This window comes from Lissotriton vulgaris, chromosome 4_1 (genome assembly GCF_964263255.1).
Source record: "Lissotriton vulgaris chromosome 4_1, aLisVul1.2, whole genome shotgun sequence".
NCBI classification, from domain to species: domain Eukaryota; kingdom Metazoa; phylum Chordata; class Amphibia; order Caudata; family Salamandridae; genus Lissotriton; species Lissotriton vulgaris.
Genome location: NC_141691.1, coordinates 1,563,634,162 through 1,563,650,038, shown reverse-complemented (window position 1 = coordinate 1,563,650,038; position 15,877 = coordinate 1,563,634,162). Strand labels below are relative to the sequence as shown.

The window sequence follows — 15,877 nt, the reverse complement described above, 5'->3', positions numbered from 1 at the left end:
AAACAATTCTGCATAGAACTGGGCATTGCTACCACAGGACTGAGCACGAAAGAGGACTTCAAACACGCCCTGGAATCTTGGGCAGAGACGGGTACGGCCGTACCCCAAAACCAAAGCCAAGAGACAACCGAAACAAGCACCGCGCAGTCAGAAGAAAGAAGACCGGGTCTCTCACCAGAGGAGGCCCGAGAACGAGAGAAGAGCAGGCTCCACGAATTGGAGCTGGCTCGACTTCGCTGGGATGGAGAACTCAAATTGGCAGAACAAAAAATAACTTTGAAACACTTACGGCTCCGAGAGGAGCGAGAAGAGAAACAAAGGCAGAGAGAGTTAGAAGAGAAAAAGCTAGCCTACGAGCATGAGTGCAACTTGAAGGAACTAGAGATTCGGAGGCATAACAAAGACCTTGGGGTCCCCGGACACCCGAGCCCCCCTGTCACTACGGACCCCAAGGTCCACATCCCCAAGGATGTCGTCAGAGAATATTACCGGAACGATGATATCCAGCAATGGTTCAAAGCCTACGAATTAGCCATGACCTCCCACCGGATTCCCCGGAGCGACTGGGGAGCCGGGTTATGGGGGAGGTTTGTCAACGAAGGGCGAGACGCCCTGCTGCAACTCCCGGACCATCAGATGAAGTCCTACGACCACATGAAAGCCGCTCTCCTCACTCGATATGGACTCACGCCCGAAATGTACCGCCAGAGGTTCCGCGACTGCAAACGGATCCCGGGTACGACTTGGTTGGAGTACGTTAACTTCTTTAGCCGAGCCTTCGAGGGGTGGATCAAGGGCAGCAAGGTGACCTCTTACGAACAACTCTTTGACCTCATTGTATGGGAGCACCTCTCTAATTACTGCTTCGTCGAGCTCAGGCAGCATCTCCTTGATAGTAAACTGACTGAACCCCGGCAACTCGCCGCCGAAGCTGACCGGTGGGAAAGCACCCGAGTTCCCCGAAACGGGCCCAGCGAACAAAACAGAGCCGCTCAAGAGCTCCATCGCCCCCGAGGGGGAGGAGGAGGCCAGGGTCGGGGAAGAGATACTGTCCCGGTGGCTCCCGCCAGCAACACCCCGCCCCCGACCGGCCGGGGGAGCCTCCCGATGCGACCAGGTTTCCGCGCCAACGTTACCTGCCACCGATGCCAGCGACCCGGCCACTACGCTAATGATCCCAACTGCCCGAAGAACCAGACCCTATGCCCCGCCAGGTCGCTGCCGCCGCCCTGGGAGAAGAGAAAACCCAAGAAGACACTGAAGAGTACGATCCAGACCAGCCCGAGTGAGAGCCCGCCGCCATGTCCCTGGTCTGCCTAGGGGAAAGAGACCTGATCCCGCGGGCACCCCTTCCCGCCAACACGCAGAAGTACAGCCAGTGAGTCAACATTAATGGGCACCGGGCTGAAGCCCTCCGCGACACCGGGGCCAGTGTGACCGCAGTCCGCTGCCATCTGGTAACCCCGGACCAGATTTTGCCAAATATCCTGTGCCCCGTACGGTCGGCCGACATCTCCGAAAGCCTATGTCGGATGGCCTGCGTCCCCTTCGAGTGGGGATGAGTATCCGGGATGCTGAAAGTGACTGTCCGCGATGATGCCCCCATGGACTGCCTCCTGGGGAACGACCTCGAGAGTTCTCCCTGGTCAGCCGTCGAGAGAAGAGAGCACCTAGGGATGTTGGGCCTCCCTGAATGGGTCTGCATAACGACCCGGTCCATGGCCGCCCGCACCATCCACAGTCCCGAGGAACCCGAATGGCCAGAGCCTCCTCCCCCGATCGTCCACGAGGGAGCCACCCTGGAAGCCAGTTCTCCGGAACACAGCGAAGAAGGACTCGATCGGCTCCGAGACCTTCCCGAACTGGCCCAGTGGCGTCAAGAGGGTGGCCCCACTCAGGAACAATTCCGACAGGAGCAGCGAACATGTCCCTCCCTCGAGGGACTCCGGCAGCAAGCCCTCGCCCAGAGCACAGGAGACACCTTGGGGGCCCACTGGATTTATTGGGACAATGACCTGCTCTACAGTGAGCAAAAGATTGCTGAGCTGGGGGCCAGCCGGGTGCTGGTGGTCCCCCTCCGCTTCAGAGACTTCCTCTTGAACCTAGCACACGATGTGCCTCTTGCCGGACACCTGGGGCAAGACAAAACGTACAGCCGCCTGGTGACCCACTTCTACTGGCCGAAGATGCGAAATGATGTAGCAAACCACTGCCGGACCTGTCCAACCTGCCAGGCCAGCGGGAAGAGCGGCCGAAAACTCAAAGCACCCTTGCAGCTTTTCCCCATCGTCACCACCCCGTTTGAACTGGTGGGAATAGACATTGTGGGGCCCCTGGACCCCCGCACCGCACAAGGGCACCGGTTCATCCTGGTCCTGGTGGACCACGCCACCCGCTATCCCAAGGCCATCCCTCTTCGGACCGTGACGGCGCCCGTGGTAGGCCGAGCCCTGATGGGTATCTTCTCTCGGGTGGGCTTCCCCCTGGAAGTCGTCAGCGACAGGGGCACGAACTTTATACATGAAGTCTCTCTGGCAACAGTGCGGGATCACCTACAAATTCACGACCCCCTATCACCCGCAAGGAAATGGCCTGGTCGAGCGGTTTAACCGCACCCTCAAGGGGATGATCATGGGCCTAGAAGAACCCCTACGTCGCCAATGGGATGTGCTGCTCCCGTGCCTCCTGTTCGCCTACCGAGAAGTCCCCCAGAAATCCCTGGGCTTCAGCCCATTCGAACTCCTGTATGGACACCCCGTCCGGGGTCCCCTCAGCCTGGTCAAAGAAGGGTGGGAGGTGGCCCCCCAGAAGACTCCTCCGGATGTATACAAGTATCTCCTGACCCTCCGCAACCAGACCCGGCGATTCAGGGAGCTCGCCAAGGCCAACCTTGAAGCTAGTCAGGAGGACATGAAGAGATGGTATGATCAGCATGCCTCCTCCATTGAGTTCGAGCCGGGACAACAAGTCTGGGTGATGTCCCCGATTGAACCCTGCGCCCTACAGGACAAATGGACCGGGCCCTTCAAGGTGATAGAGCGCAAGGGTCCCGTCGCCTACCTGATCGACATGGAGTCCCCCCGGAACCCCCTAGGGGTCCTCCACGCCAACAGACTCAAACCCCACTTCGTACGCTCAGAACTCAGCCTCCTGATGGCTACCGACAGTGGGACAGAGGAGGACTCCGAGCCCCTTCCTGACCTGCTTAGGACACTCGAGCAGGACGGCTCCGTGGAAGGGGTCAGACTCTCCAATGCCTTATCCCCAGAGCAACGCCAAGACTGTCGAGATCTCCTGCTACAATTCGCAGACCTGTTTTCCCTCATCCCCGGGGTCACCCCCTGGTGCCTTCACGACGTGGACACCGGGGATAGCCCCCCTATCCGCCACAGGGCGTACCGAGTGCCGGACCGAGTGCGCACCTGAATCCAGGACGAAGTCGCCAAAATGCTGGCTCTAGGAGTGATCGAACCATCTGACAGCCCCTGGGCCAGCCCAGTCGCACTGGTCCCCAAGGCTGCCGCCCCGGGCGTGGCCCCCGAGCTCCGGTTCTGTGTGGACTATCGGGGCCTGAACGCCGTTACCAGAACCGACGCTCACAACATCCCCCGGGCGGATAAGCTGATTGACCACATGAGGGCCGCCCGCTACCTGAGCATCTTCGATCTAACAGCGGGCTACTGGCAGATCGGCCTCACCCCCGGGGCCCAAGAGCGATCCGCCTTCTCTACCCCGGATGGCCACTACCACTTCAAAGTGATGCCATTCGGCATGAAAAACGCCCCGCTACCTTCCAGAGACTCGTGAACAAGGTACTGGCGGGCCTCGAAGAATTCAGCGCCGCCTATCTGGACGATATTGCTGTGTACAGTCGCCACTGGGCAGATCACCTCCACCACCTCCGGGAAGTCCTGCATGCCCTCCGGCAGGCCGGGCTCACCATCAAAGCCAGCAAATGCCAGATTGGCCAAGGGTCTGTGACCTACCTGGGACACCAAGTGGGGAGCGGTCTGGTGGCCCTCCTCCAGCTCAAGATCGCTGCCATCCAGGCCTGGCAACCACCTGTCACCCAAACCGAGGTCCGAGCCTTCCTGGGGCTCACCGGGTACTACCGGCGGTTTGTAAAGGACTATGGCAGCATTGTGGGGCCCCTCACAGAACTGACATCCAAGAAAAACCCCAAAACAGTCAACTGGACTCCAGACTGTCAAGCAGCCTTTGAGAAATTGAAGGCCGCCATGTGCACCGCCCCTGTGCTCCAGGCCCCCGACTACAGCCGGGAATTCATAGTGCAGACAGACGCCTCAGATCATGGAATTGGGGCAGTCCTCTCTCAACTCAACACCGAGGGAGTCGATCAGCCAGTGGCCTTCATCAGTCGACGCCTGCTGGCCCGAGAACAGCGCTGGAGCACCATCGAGCGCGAGGCCTTCGCTGTGGTATGGGCCCTCAAGAAGCTCCGGCCCTATCTCTTCAGTACCCACTTCCGGGTGCAAACAGATCACCGACCACTGCAATGGCTGATGCAGATGCGGGGAGAAAACCCAAAACTGTTGCGATGGTCCATCTCCCTGCAGTGGATGGATTTCACTGTAGAGCATCGTCCAGGCCAGGACCACGCCAACGCAGACGGCCTGTCACGCTTCTTCCGCCTCGGCGAGGAGAGTACCCAAGAGGATGGGTGACTCTCCCTGCCTTCAGCTGGGGGGGACGCATGTTGGACAGGCCTCGGAGAAGGCCCGCTCCCTCCCCGCATGACGAGGTCCGGACCCCTGCTCTCCCTGTATCCCCGACAAGAACAATCCCGGCAACCCGCTGGGGCAACCCACGACCCGTCCACAACGGACCTCCAGCCCCCGAACACCCCAGTATCGGCTGGCCCGGGCCCCCGTCAGCACCACTGCCCCGGCCCAGCTGCCATCTTTGGACACTACCTAACAAGGCCGCGTGGCCTCGGCTCAACCCCAACCCTGGGCCTGGCCAGGCCCCGACACCGAGGCCCCACCATCCACCCAGGGGGTGAAGAGACCACTTGGGGGGTCAATGGGAGAAGGAGTGTCAATGGCTCCCCTCCGCCAGGTGTCGAACGCCCCCGGCCTCCCCGGGCGCTGGCTCCACCCCCCTGCTGGGTGTCTGGACTCCCTCATCCCGGACCTCCCGACCTCCAAGTGCGAGGGTCCGGACATCAAAGGAGACCAGACCTATAACTGGGGCAGCTCCGGAGCAGGAAGGCAGTTGTATCTTGGAGTCGAGAGACACCGTGAGGAACTCATCCTTGAAGGCCTGCTGGCGCTGCCGCGGCCCTTTCTTGTGAACCATCTCCGAAGCCTGCTGGCGCTGCAGCGGCCATCTTCCACGTGAACCATCATCTTGGCCTGCTGGCGCTGCCGCGGCCTTTCTCATCGTGCACCATCTTCGTAGCCTGCTGGCGCTGCCGCGGCCTTCCTCGTTGTGAACCATTGTCCTAGCCTGCTGGCGCTGCCGCGGCCCTCATCACCTCATTTTCTTCTTCGTGACCTGCTGGCGCTGCCGCGGCCCTTCTTGCTGTGAACTATCGACCTAGCCTGCTGGCGCTGCCGCGGCCCATCTTTGCGGATCCCCAAGCTCGAGGATTGTGAGCTTCCCTCCTGCCGCACCTGTACCGGACCGGTACTAAGACTGTCCCGCTACCCCTTTCCCCTACAGAGACTAGAATTGGGAGGATCCTCGTGTCCTGACCCCACTGTATCGTATCACCTTGCCTCAAGATCCGTATATAAAGTGTGTTGAACTCATCCTTGTGTGGTGTCCATCTGTGGGGGGGAAGTTACTTGTCTGTACGATCGCCGAAGACGGCCCTCACCGGAGGCCTCTCCCCCTGTATTCGGCCGACCCTCCGGGTCCCCATCTAACAAGTACATATACATACTAAAATACTAAAATATATATACGAGGTCTCAAATGCTCGACCTAAAAATGAAACAAAAAGGTTTCATTTAAAAAAAAAATACATTGTGTTTTCCTTTAAGGAAAACGGACTGTATTTCAACTAAAAAAACTGCTTTATTTAAAAGCAGTCCCAGACATGGAGGTCAGCTGACCCCAGCAGGCCACCATCCCTGGGAGTGCTCACCATTCCCAATGGGGTCACAAATAGCAAAAGCCTCATTAATATGCATAAGGCATGCAATTTTCTACCCCATTGAGAATCGCAAACAGTGTCTCAGACAGTTTAAATTGGCAATTGTGACGCGCAATTTGCGACTCGCAATTTGGCGCAATTTGCGAGTCGCAATTGCCAATGGTCGTACATCTGGTCCTCTAGGCCTCATTTAAAGTTTGGCAAATGTGTCACTCCCTCACAAAAGTGTTCCTTACTGCAAAAGGCCATAGGATATAAAGCACTTATATCCGTCACGTTTGCGATAGAGTGACCCTTGTGCCACCCTCTAAATTACGCTCTTATTCTTATAACCATTCTCTTTCTCCTCACAACCATTGCAGCTTCTGTGACACAACACTCACAGGTCAATGAACATGCATACTTCCCATTCCTAATCTCTCGCCCTCTCAGTGCTACGTTTTCTCTATTGTAGTGAACCCTTTAGCCCTGCCTCACTCAACCTCAGATCTCTGTACAGATCCTGCCGAGGCCCCTGTCCTCTCACTGATCCCCATGAGGCTCACTTGGACTCTGCAGCTAGGGGGTCTTGATGGAAGTCCAGTATCCTTCTCTTCGACTACTTGTAATTACGGTGGCATTTCTTTCTTAATATACAAGGCGTGGGTCTGTAACAACAAGGCACTTTTGTTAACGAAATTGGCCTTTATGTGTGTTTATGGTTATTCTCCTTTCTACACACTGGTTAAATATGGAGGTTTAAAGGGTCAAAAGGTAAGTAATGAGGAATGGCACCGGGACATGATGTGTAACAAGTCGGTAATGTGAATCTCTGTTTATTATAATGCACGAGCACACTATCACCCTACTCCCCCTCTCACCTCTCTGAAATCTTTGGTCTCTTGCGGCCTCTGATTATAATCTACATGTTGGTGATATACAGTGTCAGTTTAGATCCATGGCTTGAACCTGAAAACGCCCTTTTTTTCAAACATATTCACAGCACTTGGACATGCATCAATTTCAGATCTAAACTAGCTACGTGATTTAGAAAGTGTGGAAACGTAAATAAAGCCCTGCTTCCCTGCACCCACCGCCAGAAGCGCAATACATAAACAGTCCCTCTGGTAATAAACAGTCCCTCTGGTAATAAACAGTCACTCTGGTAATGAATGGCAGTTCCGTGGAACACAGAAGGAAAGAGGACTGAAGGCTCGTCATCCTGTCAGGTCTTTGACAGCTGGGGTTTGCTTTGGGTGTTGCTTTTCACGCTGTCTGCTGGTTGTGTCTGAGGGCATTGTAAGGTCGCACCCGAATAATTATGGTGCTGATGACTTTCCCTTGTAACAGGCAAAGAGTGATGTGACAGCGTGTTCGTAAAAAGTAAAGATGATAAAAGTGTTGTACAAGGAGCACGAATAGAGTAAAAGTAGAAAATCATCTGTAAAAAAACAGCCCCGTGGCATACTTACACAATTCTTGTGTCAATGCAAACCCGTTCTCTTACCTTGTAATTTGGAGAAAGAAAACCTTTGGAAGAGAAGATCCCGTCTGTTCAGAGCTTCATGGTCGAAGGGCTTTTATTAAGTGACATCAGCCACACCTCTCGTTCACCAGCCAATCACTGAAAAGAATAAAACTGATCAATAAACTTGTCGCCAGAGGGAACACGAAGAGCATACCTTTGGCCCTGTGCCACCAAATATTTCTAGACGTCTCCATGCAAATATTCATGCAAATATTCTCACCTTTCATTTCATTTTCTTTGACCAACTGACTGAACACAAGATATCCCATGTTGTAGAAAACACCAGGCACATTCATTTTCTTTTTTCTCATTTCCCTTTCTTATAGCTCAATCCTTTTTCCACGTCTCCTGCATGGAGCAACCTCTCACTGATGGTGTCAAATGTGATATCATGGATCAAATCATTGGTAGTGATATTTATATCATATCAGTGATTGTGTCATTTTTATGTCCGTTATTATCGTATTTACTGGGTACTGTGTGCTATTATGTCTATTTTTCAAAACCTCATATTTCTCACTTCCATCCATCTAGGTGTTCACAGATTAAACTTTAAAGAAACACATTAAACTTTAAAGAAACACATTACAACGTCATTTCAATTGATTTCCAATCATTTGTTGATTACGTTTTGATTGCAGTGACGTGTTAAATCCATCAAACCTCTAGCGGCTCAGCAAGCATCTTTGTCTAATATTTGTTTTGCCACAGCATTGTTTTCTAGAGATTATGTCATGAACACAACACATATAGAGATAAGGGCTTTGAGACTCCTCCACCAGCCATTGGTTTCTAATGTGTCAGTCTGCTTCACGACTGCTTGTTTGAAGTGTCAGTCAAATTTTGGATCTGCCCGTGGAGTATCCTCTTTACAGGTCTCATTGGTCAGCTGGTTCATTAGAGCATAAGGTTCATCAATCCACCTATGCATTGCTCCAATTGTAATTCATAGGTTGAGAAGCGTCCCTACATTCCAATGAAATTATTATTTTATTAATGACATTTGTTAAGCGCATGGTTGCACAAGGAACAGTGCGTCCCCGCGCTGAAAATCTCACTCATCATCGCATCAGCTTAGTTCAGGGAGGAGGATCACTAGGGCCGGAGGGAAAACTAAACTAATTATGCCTTGGGGAAGAGAAGGGTTTTCAACCTCTGTCTGAACCTTGCTTCAGACGGTTCCATCCTCAGTTCGATGGGCAGGTCATTCCAATCTTTACTGGCCAGGCAACTAAAGGACCGTCCTCCCATCCTTGCTCTGTGGATCCGGGAAACCACTAATAGCATGCTGCCCATCGACCTAAGAAGGCGCGAAGGACGATAGATTGGAAGCAAATCCTGGAGATATGAAGGTGCTTTTTTGTGAGCTATGCGATGGGTAATGCACATGGTTTTAAATTTGATGCGTTCCTTTATTGGAAGCCAATGCAGGGAACGCAAAGCATGTTTCCCAGAGGCCCTCCTAGGGAGGTTCAGGACAAGCCTGGCAGCTGCGTTCTGGATGCGTTGCAACTGTATTAGGCCTTTTTTACTGAGTCCACATAGTAGGGAATTCCCATAATCCAAATGGGAGGTGACCAAGGCACGTACCATTGTTTTTCTGGTGCTGGGAGGCAGTAGGACAAGGATTTTCCTCAGGACCTTCAAAATGCCATAGCATCTGCCAGCAACATTACCAACATGATTAGTGTAGGCTAGGTTAGAATCAAGAAGTATGCCAAGGTTTTTGACTGTGTCCACCGTGGCAGGGACAGGGCCCAGTTCTACGGGCCACCAGGCGGATGTCCAGATGGAAGGACAGGGACCAACGATAAGAACTTCCGTCTTATTACCATTGAGGCGGAGATAGTTATGCTTCATCCACCTATCAAGTGCCACCAAGCAGGCCGAGAATTTCTCAGCATCCACAACTGGATCACGGGACAGATTGATCACCAGTTGTGTATCGTCTGCGTAAGAGACTATGGCAACACCATATGACTCCACCAGTTTGGCAAGGGGTTCCATGTACAGATTGAATAACGTGGGGCTCAGAATTGAGCCCTGTGGAACCCCTTGTCTAAGACATCTTATACTGGATTTGCATGGTGGGCAGTGCACTTGAAATCTCCTGTTCTTGAGGAAGGAGATCAACCACTCATGAGCAGGACCGGTTATTCCCTTCTCCCTCAGACGGTCCAGTAATACGGAGTGCGATACGGTGTTGAACGCCGCACTTAAGTCCAATAGGACCAGTGCGGCCGTGTGACCCTCATCAGCCCTACTCCGCAACAGTTCCGTGGATAGAAGAAGGGCGGTCTCAGTCAAATGTTTGGCCCTGAATCCCGATTGAGACGAGTGGAGGAGCTTATTTTCCTCCACAAAGCTCACCAGCTGTCGGTTAACCAATTTCTCTACTACCTTCGCACAATAGGGAAGGAGGGAGATAGGTCTAAGGTTGTCCAGTTGTGTCATGCTAATGTGTGCTTTCTTTTTTATCGGGACGACTTGGGCCAATTCCCAGTTGTCCGGAACTAGACATTCATGGAAGGAAAGTGAGGCCATGTTACCTATGTGCTCTGCTACCTGGGGAAGATGATTGCGAAGAATCCTCGCTGGGACCGCATCCAAGGGGGAGCCAGAGTGAATGTCTAATAAAATGTTAATTAGCTCCTCTGCTCGGGGGGCCACAAACTCCCTGAGTTTTTTCATATCCTGTTTCTCACAGGTAGGATCTGGCGAATTTGTGGGTTCTGAGTTAATCTGAAAAGATGCATAGATCTTTTCTACCTTCTCTACAAAGAAGTCTGCAATCTCGTTGCATGACTCTGTCGAGGGGGGGGCTTCCTCTGAACTTGCTAGAGGGGCGGAGAGTTCCTTCAAAATCATAAAGAGCTCTTTAGATGTGTTATCTGAGCAGTCAATCCTTTTGTTATAGTGATCTCTTTTAGATTTCCTAATCTGACTGTGATAGGACCTTAATCCACTCTTATAGACTTCCCGTAGTGAGGGGGCATATTCCGCTCTCCATCTACGCTCCAAAGTCTTACATTTAGTTTTGGCGGCGCGCAGCTCGGCGGTAAACCACGGGGCGGATTTCGTGCTCCGTGCCATAGCTTTTTGAGTCCAGGAGGCAACTTTATCCAGTGCACCCTCAACCCAATCATCATACATCCTGCAAGCCTCAACCAAGTTGCCGCTGAGCTTTGGGGGTTCCTGGCCTAGGGCTTGACTGAAGACATCGTGACTGAATTTCCTCCAGTCCCTGCGCCTAATGGCGGGGGTTTCTGTATAGACACCCTTTTGGGCAGTCTTCCAAGTTTAAAAGGGATCAGATAATGATCCGACCACAAGATCTTAATCGGGGCAGATACGCTTATATCTTACCAATTTACAAAGATTGGGTCCAGCAAATGCCCCGCTTGATGAGTGGCTCTATTATCGGCCAAAATAAACATCAGAGCTCTGAGCAAATTGATCAAGGATACAGCCTCACGGCAGTTGACATCATCTAAATGCACGTTGAGGTCTCCTACAATCATGAACTTATTATGGCGTAAAGCAGATTGCGTTAGAGCCTCCAGGAGACTCTCAATGAACGCAGTAGCCACACCAGGAGGGCGATAGATAAGGTAGCCCTTAATGGTGCAGTTAGGGCCAACCGAGATTGAAAATAGCCAAACTTCACAGTTTTTAATGGCAACCGGTTCAAGAGAACATGGCAGCTCGGTTTTATGGACAATAGCTATCCCCCACTCCTCTGGATCCCTCTATTGATTTGGAGAATGTTATAGCCGGAAGGAAGGGCCTCTATAATGTCAGGGAGGGATTGCTCATCCAACCATGTTTCTGTCAAGAAAACCAAGTCAGGATTGTCATCCATCAGCATGTCATAAATGTTCAAGCTATGACGTTTCAACGATCGACAGTTCAATAGTAAGGCAGACAGTTCATTACCATCCTTACCCGTCTCTCGGTCTCTGTGGATAGTGTAGCCACAACCCTCACACTTCAAAGACCATTGCTCCACGTGCAGCGTGTGTGAGCATTCCGGCGGAAGCACCTTGCGCAGATGTAGTAGCGCCTGCGTCGTATAGGTTACCATCCCACCCCGGTCTATGGTGGTCTGACCAGGGAGACGGGCCCCGGGCCGCGTATGGTCGCGGACGGGCTTGCCTTAGGCGCGCCTTCGGCGCGCAAACGGCACGCCCGCTGCGCTCGTCCGCTGCACTTCCGGTATGGGCACATCCTATATGCTGATGAAGGAGCGGAGTAGGAAGGAGCGTGGCCTAAGTGAGTGGGCGTGGCCTGTGCACTGCGAGGAAGGCGGCAGTTCAATCAAGCCCAGCCTCGCCCGCCGCAGCGCTAAATCCGCTGTACAGGGGTCTCGAGTGGAAGGCAAGTAAACAAGGATTAAAAGTATTGCAAACAGTTCAAATTTTAAAAGAGCAAGAAAAACGTGGCTCCCGGCTGTGCCTCAGGAGATTAGTGAAGTCCAGCAGCGCTAGTTATCAGCGCTTTAAGTATGCTGACGAAAAGGGGCGTGGCCTAAGTGAGTGGGCGTGGCCTGTGCTCCGCGAGGAAGGCGGCAGTTCAATCAAGCCCAGCCTCGCCCGCTGCAGCGCTAAATCCGCTGTACAGGGGTCTCGAGTGGCAGCCAACCCCACAGTTACTATAGTCTAGGCTGACTGCAGAGCAAGTGAGCAGTGCCGCTTGCTCCTCCTAAATCTATCTTTGTGACAAGCAAAATGAAATGCATAGAGATACAGCAGTGGAAAACAATTTTCATCATTAGACTTGTGGAAGGGCAGGTGAGCAGTGCCAGTGGTTTCACACATTCACACTAGAGCTCAGCCTGAGTGATTTTATCTGCGCTGGCCTCTATTTTTTGTAAGGGGTAAAATGCAGTTCTTGAAGTTCGCAGTTTTTGTTTTTTATCAAAGCAGCCTTTACAGTGATTTCAATTTCTGCTCAGTTTTGCAATAAAGTATAAATATTGTGAGCAAAAATTTAAATGTATTAACATTAATATTGACAATATTTTGATGTCTATCTAAAATTCATGAATAGTCCTTCTTTTATCCCTATTCATTTTCTGGTCTGCTGCTGCTTTGAGCTTGTCTCTCAGCATGAAATTCACCGTTTCTTTGGACACCACAAATGCAGGACTACCTCCAAGTGTAGACAAGAGGCTCATCGTTATGGGAACGTCGTGGCTTAATGCTGCCTTGAACATAAGGCCCCCTTTCAAGCTATGGTTAGCGTGAAAGGGGCGTGCAGTTGGTGTTTTGGTGTGGGCGTTCCACCGCATAACCAATTGTATTTGACGCTGCGCCCTATGTACAAGGGTGGCGTACATAGGAGGCCGCGCCAAATTTAAGACCAGGAAAATCGGGAGAAATACATTATTTCTCCTAGTTTTTGCTTTTTCCATGTGCGCTGCCTTGTGCAGCACCCACGGAAAAAGCAAAATGCCATGGTTTGTTTATGTACAGGAAGGTGTCCCTTCCTGTACATAAAGAAACCTTTTTAAACAATTCCATTTTGTAACTTTCATGTGTGCTGGATGAAAGTTACAAAATGGCATTTTAGGATTGTTCATGTCCAGGAATGGACACCTTCCTACACATAATCAATCCTCCCCTGCACACAGACACCATTGCAGTCTGGTGCAAGGCTGCACCACATTCTTGTAAATATGGTGCAGCCATGCGTTTCTGGAGTGGTGGAGCTTGTCGTTAAGCCAAGGAGGCTAACGACTCACTCCGCCCCTTCATTTTACATATCCCCCTGTGTTTTCCGACATTTCAAACCTACAGCTTTGTCTACATGTTTTAAGTCTCACATGTGCTGGGATAAGGTCCCACAGGGGCATATGTACAAGCCCCTTTCACCAACACAGTGTCACTTTTACAGACGTTGCATTGGTGATAGGGGCTGCGCCTTATGCATAAGGTAGGGTTAAGACACTTAACGTGGCTTTACGCTGCTATGTACATAAGGCCCCCTTTCACGCCATGGTTAGCGTGAAAGAGATGGGAAGTGGGTGTTGCGGTGAGCGTTGCACCGCAACACCCATTAATTTTGACGCTACCCCCTATGGACAAGGGTGGCGTACATAGGAGGAAGCGCCAAACTTAAGACCAGGAAAACCCTGGTCTTAAGTTGGTGAAACAGGTAGAAGTGAATGATTTCTCCTCGTTTTTGCTTTTTACATGTGTGTTGTCTTGTGCAGCACACATGGAAAAAGCAAAATGCCATGGTTTGTTTATGAGTAGGAAGGTGTTCGTTCCTGTACATAAACAAACCTTTAAAAAACATGCCATTTTGTAACTTTCATGTGTGCTGCATGAAGCAGCACACATTAAAATGACAGAATTGGGGCGTGGCTGGGCGAGATGGCTGAGCAGATGTGACCTGCTTCGGCTCCCGGTCCACGTACCGCTTCCTGAATTCTACTGGCGGCAATCCTGGGCAGAACAGAGCTCTTCGACCGCCCACGGACTGCAGGAATACAGAGGCACAAACTTATGGCTCGCTAGCGCGTTTTTAAGGCCACAGGAACTTGCTTTACCTACTTCTACCAGCGTCGAGTCCTCGGAGGCATGATGGCGGCCGGCGCGGCTCAGGAGAGGTGACCGGCGACGGCGACTGGCAAATGCTGGGGCCGCTGAGGAGTGCGCGCTCACCATACAGGCGGCGGAGGTACAGGGGGTGAGTTGTGGCCGCCTGTGAAGCCCCATAGCTCACTCGTCACCCACAGGGAGCAGTCCACCAGCTGCCTGACCTCAAAATGGTGGCCGGAGGGAAGCTCTGAAACTGCGAGGGACCTCAGCGCGCGCTAAATTCCACCAGCGACCCCGATGTGGCTCGGAGAGGAGGCGGATGAGGGGCTAACCTAAGACTGGCATGAGACCTGGGAAGAGGCTAATGCGGCACCCACCAGGAGAGTCACTTCGGATGCCTGTCCCCAAGATGGCGGCCGGCAACACGGTATGAAATGGCGGTGAGCTTCATGGTATGCTGACCCCCCTCGGCAGCTCAGGCATGACAGGACAGGGTACCGGTTATGCGGCAAGTTAAAGGGTGACCTGCACCAAGCGGGGGAGCTAAGGGGTGGCCTTAGTGAATCCACAACACCGGCTAGTGATTCAGATGTCCTGGAAAGACTGAGCAGAGCTACCGTCACTCAAGTGGCCACGAATCTGGAGGGGTCTTTGGTCTGCGGCCTCACGAGAGAACTGAGAAGTCCACACGCCCGGCAGGAGAGGTTGCTCGCATCGCCGCGACAGGGCCCCACTAGGCGAGTGAGTGACGCTACCTCTGAATGCAGCACGGGCCCCCCTCTGGCCCTCCAATTGCAGAGAGGGTCCCCCTGGAATCCTCGGGGCTATCTAACAGTGTGAAGCTACTCCCCTATGCCGCCAAAGAAAAACACGAACAAAGGAACAGGCAAGGTTTTGGATTTCTTCGCTGCTGTGGCTGATCGACCTGCTCTTAGGAGTACCTCGGAAAAGTCAACCATGGCCCTCTCTAAGGCGGCCATCCAGTCTATGCTCAAGGACTTCAAATCTGAGCTACGTAATGAGCTTGGCCAGGACGTCAAATCGTCTATCGATCAACTACGCTCGGACCTATCAGAACGCTTGACCTCCCTTCAGCGAGATGTAGACTCCGTGGGCACCAGGGCCCTCGACCTCGAGTCACAACACCAGGACCACAAGAAACTAGCGATTGATTGTCAGAGGGACGTCCTCCTTCTTAAAGAACAGCTCCAGCAAACACAGCTGAAAACTGAGGACCTGGAAAACCACGCTCAATGGGAGAACATCCGCGTCAAAAACCTGGAGGAGGGCGCTGAGGGACCAGACTTAGAAGCGTTCATGGAGGTCCTCTTTGCGGAGGTACTACACCGCAAAGTGCTCAAGATCAAGCTGGACAGGGTCCACAGGGTGGGCCCCCTCCAAAGGGGTGAACGGAAGAAACCGCGAGACATCCTGGCGAAGTTCCACTCTTACAAAACCAAGGAGGCGGTTCAGCAGGCGGCCAGGGCGAAGGATACCATCTCCTTTCAGAACTTTTCATGTGCCATATTTCAAGATATCGCCCCTTCTACTCTGTTGCAGAGACAAACACTGCAGCCGGTTACTACCAAGCTACAGGAGGATGGAGTCAAATATCACTGGCCTCAGCTTTGAACTCCACAACAAAAGACACCATGTCACCGACCTGAAAGATGGCCTACACATCCTTGGTCTCCCGGAGGAGGA

General features: G+C 52.5%; 2 protein-coding genes across 2 annotated transcripts in view; both read right to left on the bottom strand.

Annotated features, from left to right (window-relative positions):
• The window catches only part of LOC147724243 (lectin-like), a 91,590-nt gene extending 83,911 nt beyond the window's left edge, over positions 1–7,679 (bottom strand). Inside the window, exon 1 of the mRNA XM_086966980.1 lies at positions 7,608–7,679. The gene's annotated coding sequence lies outside the window, so the exon portion shown is untranslated. The remainder of the gene's footprint in view (positions 1–7,607) is intronic.
• Positions 1–15,877, bottom strand: part of LOC147724242 (lectin-like) — a 1,164,867-nt gene that overhangs the window by 591,523 nt on the left and 557,467 nt on the right. The window lies entirely within an intron of this gene.